Genomic DNA, 7,214 nt, shown 5'->3' with positions numbered 1-7,214 from the left:
TGAATCAGGTTCCTCATCCCCCAACTCACCCCACTTCCCATTCTGGAAACTGTTTTTTAGACTTGCCTAAAATAAGACAATCTAGACCAGGGATTTTTCAACAGTCTAGCCTCATCACACTGGTGTGCTGCAAGAACTTTTAAAATATGCAATACCTGAGTAGTTAGAGCACTGATCTCTTTTCTCTTAGATTGTTAAGAAAAGACAACAGTCAACACAACAATAGCTGTTCAGTGAGAATGAATCAAATTAATACCTATTTTTTTTGGTCAGATCGACAAAACATTTTTGTGCGTGCTACAGAATTTTAGTAGTTTGTGTGCCATAAGATGAAAAAGGTTAAAAATCGCTGATCTAGACTTTTGCTATGTGATATTGTATACGATTTGTTTATAAATATTGTTGACTGAATACTCCCACATTACCTTTTAAAAAATACATATTTTATTGATTTTTTTACAGAGAGGAAGGGAGAGGGATAGAATGTTAGAAATATCAAAGAGAGAAACATCGAACAGCTGCCTCCTGCACACCTTCCACAGGGGATGTGCCTGCAACCAAGGTACATGCCCTTAACCGGAATCGAATCTGGGACCCTTCAGTTCTCATACTGATGCTCTGTCCACTGAGCCAAACTGGTTAGGGCTCCCACATTACTTTTTGTTTATTCACCAGGCCACACACAGCATGGCAGTCAGTTAATTTTGCGTTTTTCCCCTTTTGTTAGTTAATATGCCACATAAAGAAGAAACCACATCACATGACAGTAGGACCTTCTAAAATTGATCAGTATGGATAGATAATTGTAACATATTCTACTGGGCTGTGAATGTCAACCATTTTTGGCTTGGTTAGACTGGGGGAGGTTCGAACTTGTAGATCCCTCAGAGAAAAGTTTTCCATTCCCCTGAAACTAAAGATTGCAGATGACTACAAATATCATATGAGTATATTAAAAGAAAGACCTCTTGCATTCTCGGAATTATGAAAATGTAGCTTAGCAGTTACTACATATTGTTCTTGGCTCTTTCTAAAATAATGAAGACATATCTTAAAATCAATCACAATTCTGAAATAACTATATTCTTCCTTTCTTCTTCCCCATCTCCTCAGACTCATATCCAAAGAAGTTCTTCTTAATTCAAATTTAAACACTGATTTCCCCTCAAAAGCCAATATGCTACATTTCCTAGGAAGGAATATTCTTGTCAACTGTAAAGACTGAGCAATATTTTTCAGCATTGCAGGTCAGAGTCTGCAGCAACCTAAAAGTCATGGCTCTGACTTCAGTTTTTGGGTAAATAAAGCTGAGGTCAAAGATAGTTGACACATACATATATAGAGAGAACCGTCCACTTCTTGTAGGAAGGAGGGGGAGGGCCTGAGAGTCCAGAGCTAGGAAGGAAGCTGTCACTAATAAGAGACGTTAGGGATTTGCTGTGGGCTCAGAACCCTCAGAATTGGAGGAATGGGAAATAGGATAGCAGAACATTTTAAAAGGTATGTTTTATTGATGTCAAATGAGGAGGCCTGTCCATAGAGGGAAAGAAGAAGAACCAAGACAAGCAGCATAGGAGCCATCTGTAAGAAAACTGACAGGATAGGCTGGCTATAAATTATGTAAAGCAAGATTAAGCAAGGTATTCTAAAATAGATGGGAGGTCATGTAAAATTAAAAGACTACTACATCATGATAAATTTTTCAAAGTGAACATCTCCCAAGTAACTATCACCCAAGTAAGGCAAAATAATGTTATTAGCACCCAATAAATCTTTCATACCTCTTTCTAGTCATAGCCATGTTTGTTGTTAATCCTTAGCTGAGGATATTCTTTCATTGATTTTTAGAGAGAGTGTGGCAGGGAGGGGAAGAGATGAGAAACATTGATGCAATAGAGACTCATTGACTGGCTGCCTCCAACCAGGGCCAGGAATTGAACCTGCAACCTGAGACAAGTCCCCTTGACCAGAAGGGAAGCTGAAGCCCTTCAGTCCAAAGACCAATGCTCTACCCACTGAGCCAAACTGGCTAGGGCATCATAGCCATGGTTTTGATTAAGCTCACAGGTTAATACACAGCACTTTAAAAAGGAACCATAAGTATATATGTTCTAGGATAGTAAGTAGAGATACATACAAGGGCTACTTTAAATCGACAAATAGAACCTGGAACCCCTGTCCTTATCAGTTTCCAACTATCCTCCCTGCCACCTCTAAAATCCTTAAGGAAGCAACATAGGATGTTGACTCAATATCAGAGAAGATGTCTGGACTATCTTTGATTACTCTGCTAGATGATACACGGCTGTTGTCATTTTTTTATCTGACAGTTTAAGGACAGTTTAAGGAAAAGAGGTCAGTGCCCCTGACTCAATGGTCAGGTATTGCATATCTTAAAAATTCTTGTGGCACATCGGTTGAAATCACTGACCTACAGTGGTGATAGGAGATAAAAGTTCAGAGAAGCACTTTGGTGGGGGTGACATTTGAGCCTTGCAGGCAGATCTCTACGGACCTGATAAGGGAGAGAAGGACTTGCAGTCCTCATGGAGCAGCATGTCTGGGATACAGCAAGCATTCTGTTTAGCTGGCAAGTCAGTGCATGGAGAAATCTAGTGATACAGCTAGAAATATAGGTGAAATCCAAATTCAGGTTCAATAACATTGTTTCTAAAAGCTATCTCATAGTATGGAAGGATGGAATATAGAGATAAATGACCAACTATCTTTAAGAATATTTCCAAACTTTTCATATGGTATAGAAGTTTCTTTACAGTACCTGAATTCCCTCCACTATTTATTTTGCTTGGAATGCTTATACATACTCTCTCTTTCCCACTGGCTAGCTTGCTTTTATGCATCCTTTGATACTTGGTTCAAATGAAAGCATCTGTCACTTCCAAGAGTTGAATTCCTTCACTTCGCTAATTACCAAACCAAGGCCAGTTCCCTGCGGGGTTCTTCCCATAACATCTTGTCTACACCAATACCTATCACACTATATTAATAACTTCTGATTTTTACCACTTATATGTGAGCTCCTTGAGATTCATCTCTGTACCTTTGCATCTAAGATGGGATAAATGTGCAGTGTAAGTTATCAAATACAATAAAGGAGGAGGCTATTTTATTTTATTTTATTTATTTATTTTTTTAAATCAATCTTTATTGTTCATATTATTACAAAGGTTCCTCATTTCTTCCCCCCTCCACCAGGTTCCCACCCCACCCTCTGCCCCCTCCCCATCCCCCATTGTCCTCATCCATAGGTGCACAGTTTATGTTCAGTCTCTTCCTCCCTCCCTTTCCCCGATAGTAAATCCCTTTTCAGATAGTAAATCTGTTGCTTAGCATTTTCTCATATCAATAATACCTCCACATGCCCAATGATACACTTCACACAAAAGACATTTTCAAATAGGTCAACCAGCCTCATCCAGGCCCCACCCAAGGCACTCACAGATCAACACCCCAGCGCTATACTAACTCAACACATCCAGATCTAAGCCTTCATCACTTGATTCAGCAGACCCTCAAGTTCCCTCAAAAGTTTCCAGCCATGTCTGAGAGGCAGCCGTGGGCAGGTACAGGCGAGGAGCGAGCTGTTTCGGGCCTGGCTGCTCCGGGCCTGGCCTCTGTTGCTCTGGTTCGTTCCACAACCAGCTGCTCCGGGTCTGGTCACTGCCGCTCCCGACCTAGTTGCTCTGGACTTGGCTGTTGCTGCTACAGGCCTGGCTGCACCCGACCCGGCTGCTCTGGGACCGGTTGCTCCGGTCCCGGCTGCTCCGGGCCTGGCCGCTCCCAGCCTGTCAGCCGCTGCTCCGGGCCTGGCCGCTCCCAGCCTGGCAGCCACTGCTCCTGGCCTGGCCACACCAGACCCGGCTGCTCCGGGCCTGGCCGCTCCCAGCCTGGCAGCGGCTGCTCCGGGCCTGGCCGCACCAGACCCGGCTGCTCCGGGCCTGGCCGCTCCCAGCCTGGCAGTCGCTGCTCCGGGCCTGGCCGTACCAGACCCGGCTGCTCCGGGCCTGGCCGCTCCCAGCCTGGCAGCTGCTGCTCCGGGCCTGGCCGCTCCCAGCCTGTCAGCCGCTGCTCCGGGCCTGGCCGCACCAGACCCGGCTGCTCCGGGCCTGGCCGCTCCCAGCCTGGCAGCTGCTGCTCCGGGCCTGGCCGCTCCCAGCCTGGCAGCCGCTGCTCCTGGCCTGGCCGCACCAGACCCGGCTGCTCCGGGCCTGGCCGCTCCCAGCCTGGCAGCTGCTGCTCCGGGCCTGGCGGCACCAGACCCGGCTGCTCCGGGCCTGGCCGCTCCCAGCCTGGCAGTCGCTGCTCCGGGCCTGGCCGCACCAGACCCGGCTGCTCCGGGCCTGGCCGCTCCCAGCCTGGCAGTCGCTGCTCCGGGCCTGGCCGCACCAGACCCGGCTGCTCCGGGCCTGGCCGCTCCCAGCCTGGCAGCCGCTGCTCCAGGCCTGGCCACACCAGACCCGGCTGCTCCGGACCTGGCTGCTCCCAGCCTGGCAGCTGCTACTCCGGGCCTGGCCGCTCCTAGCCTGGCAGCCGCTGCTCCAGGCCTGGCCACACCAGACCCAGCTGCTCCGGGCCTGGCAGCTCCCAGCCTGGCCGCCGCTGCTCCGGGCCTGGCCGCACCCGACCCGGCTGCTCCGAGCCTGGCCGCTCCCAGCCTGGATGCTCCGTGCTTGGCTACTGCTGTTCTGGGCCTGGCTGCTCCCAACCCGGCTGCTCTGGACCGGGCTTCTCCGAGCCCAGCCACTCCGTGTCTAGGTGTTCCTGGACTGGCCACCCTGGGCTTGGCCGCCTCTGCCTCAGGCCTGGCTGCCACTGCCCCAGGTCTGGCTGCTCCAGTGCTGGCCGTTGATGCTCTTGTTCTGGCTGCTGCTGCTCTGGGGCCTGGCCACTGCTGCTCCGGGCCCAGCTGCCACTGCCTTGTGCCTGGCCACTCTAGGCCTGGTCGCCGCTGTTCCAACATTCTGTCCCTTTTTTCTCTTTTTTTTTTCTTTTTTAAAAAAAAAACAAAACACATTTATGTTGCAATGTTGGCTGGTGCGTTGAGTTCTGACTTAGTCTTTGATTTTTCAAGATCTTCTTTGTATTCTTTCTTAAGTAATTTTACTATCATTTGCTCTCACTTGATTTCTTCACATTGAGAACTTCTTTGGTTTCTTCCTCCTTGTCCTGGGAGCTCAGCAAGTTGGCCTGTGGCACCCCTTTGTTCTCCGCGGGCTCCCGCGCTGCTCCAGCCTGTTGCCGGGGTCGGCGCCGCCCAGGAAGCAGCCCCCGTCCTTGGCTCCGTTGCCAGCGCTCAGCAGTCGAAGGCTCAGGGGCACCCCCCCCACTGGGGGCCCCGTCGCCCGGCTCCTTGCTGGCGCCCGGCTGGCTGGTGTCCGGCAGGGGCTCCTGCTCCTCGTGGCGTTCCTCCAGTCTGGAGCTTTCTTTCTCCCTCCCACTAGGGGAGTCCAGGATCAGAGTCAACAGACTGTCCTCTGCGCACAGTGTGCGCGACTCCGGGGGCTCGGCCTTTCGCCGCGCTCCCAGGACTCCACCTCACAGCTCCGTCTCCCCCTGCCCGAGCCTGGGTCCCCAGGGACTGGCCCAGACCTGGAGTTCTGGGCGGTCTGGACTGAGGCTCAGAGCTACCACCGGAGGCTTTGTTTCTTCTGGCTAGGGTAATCCAGCATCAGAGTCAACATTCAGTCCTCTGCGCGCCATGTGCGCACGACTCCGGGGGCCCCGCATTTCGCCGTCCCCCGGGATTGTCTCCCCCTGCCGGAGCCTGGGTCCCCAGGGTCTGGCACATAACTTGGGGCTCAGCGCTGCCGGTTCGGGGGTTCAGCCCAGGCTGGGGGTTCTATTTCCTTCCTGCTAGGGAACGCCAGGCAGCACCCAGCCCTCTCCTCCTCTCCGGCTGCGACCTCTCCGCGCGCAGACCTCTCCGCGCGCAGACCTCTCCGCGCGCAGACCTCTCCGCGCGCAGACCTCTCCGCGCGCAGACCTCTCCGCGCGCGCGTGCATGCGAGCGCGCAGCATGTCTCCGTACCTTAGGCTTTTTTTCAGCTCCTCTGATTTTCCTTCTGGTTTTCTCCCTCCTTCCTATTGTAGAGTTTTCAGTCAGTCGACTACCTGTAGCTCTGGGCAATGTCCACTCTACATTTTAGTTGTATTCCCTTGAAATTGTTGTGAGCTGCTGCGGCTAGGTGTATACCCGAGCAGCCATCTTGGATCCTCTCATTTTCTAGGAGGAGGCTATTTTAATAATCTACAGGAAAGGTTCTAAAGCATGAAAGTGGGAAATGAAAAGTTTAGGGCAGATACCAAAGCTCATATGTTTTACTCAGGAGAAACCTTCAAGACCCCACCATAAATCTGTTTTTATCTTAAGAATTCTATCTAATAAAAGAGAAACATACAAATTAACTACCTTTGCTATGCCCACCAACTATGCCCACCAGGCGAGTATGCAAATTAACCCAACCAAAATGGCGGCAGCCACGGAGCTGGAGCAAGCAGGAGGCTTGGGTTGCCCTCAGCAATGGAGGAAGCCAAGCTTCCTGCCTGCCCTGGCTGGCCCTGGCCTCCACTCAAGGCTACAAAGTTTCAATTATAGAAGATATAAGTCCTAGATACCTGCTTACAGCCTGCCCTAGCGTCCGCTCAGAGGCACTAAAAAAAAAAATAGCTAAAAAGGAGTGTCTGGGAGGTTGGGTCACTGGGGGCTATGGCCAGCCTGCATACAGCTATCAGCCCCATATCCAGGCAATGTTCCACCATAACGTGGATTATCAGGTCCCAGTAGGTGGAGTTGTAATGGTTAATTTAATTTAAATGTAGCCTCATTATTTCATTCAGTCTTTGTTGGAAAGTGTGCATCTTCTACACATCTTGCCAAGTACCATTCGCAATACTCCACTCTTAGGTCTGATCACCTTCATTGATTGCATGGACTAATCTTGGAAGTCACTTTTCCAATGGTAGTGCTTTAAAATACGATGGACAATTTTGAAATTTCTACATTACTTGTTTGCTGCACAGATTTTCTTGGACTTTGGTGATTCATTTCCAGTACCCTTTCTTGCTTTGTGGGGCTTGCTGATGTCTGTGGTCTTCCGGAATGCTTTTTGTGGACATTCTGAAAACTAGTCCCATTGGCTTCAAGTGACAGTAAGTCTTGTAGGTGGATGTGTTTTTAAAATCCCTCATAAATT

At 50.0% G+C, this 7,214-nt stretch overlaps 1 long non-coding RNA gene across 1 annotated transcript in view; it reads left to right on the top strand.

Annotated features, from left to right (window-relative positions):
* The window catches only part of LOC311614394, a 119,157-nt gene extending 112,462 nt beyond the window's left edge, over window positions 1-6,695 (top strand). The window contains exon 2 of the long non-coding RNA XR_014793635.1: window positions 6,499-6,695. This is a non-coding gene — a long non-coding RNA (uncharacterized lncRNA). The remainder of the gene's footprint in view (window positions 1-6,498) is intronic.
* The last annotated feature ends 519 nt before the right edge of the window (window positions 6,696-7,214 follow it).

The sequence above is a fragment of the Pipistrellus hanaki genome (assembly GCF_964339955.1).
Source record: "Pipistrellus hanaki genome assembly, chromosome: 1".
Lineage (NCBI taxonomy): Eukaryota > Metazoa > Chordata > Mammalia > Chiroptera > Vespertilionidae > Pipistrellus > Pipistrellus hanaki.
This window is presented reverse-complemented; position numbering and strand designations above follow the sequence as displayed.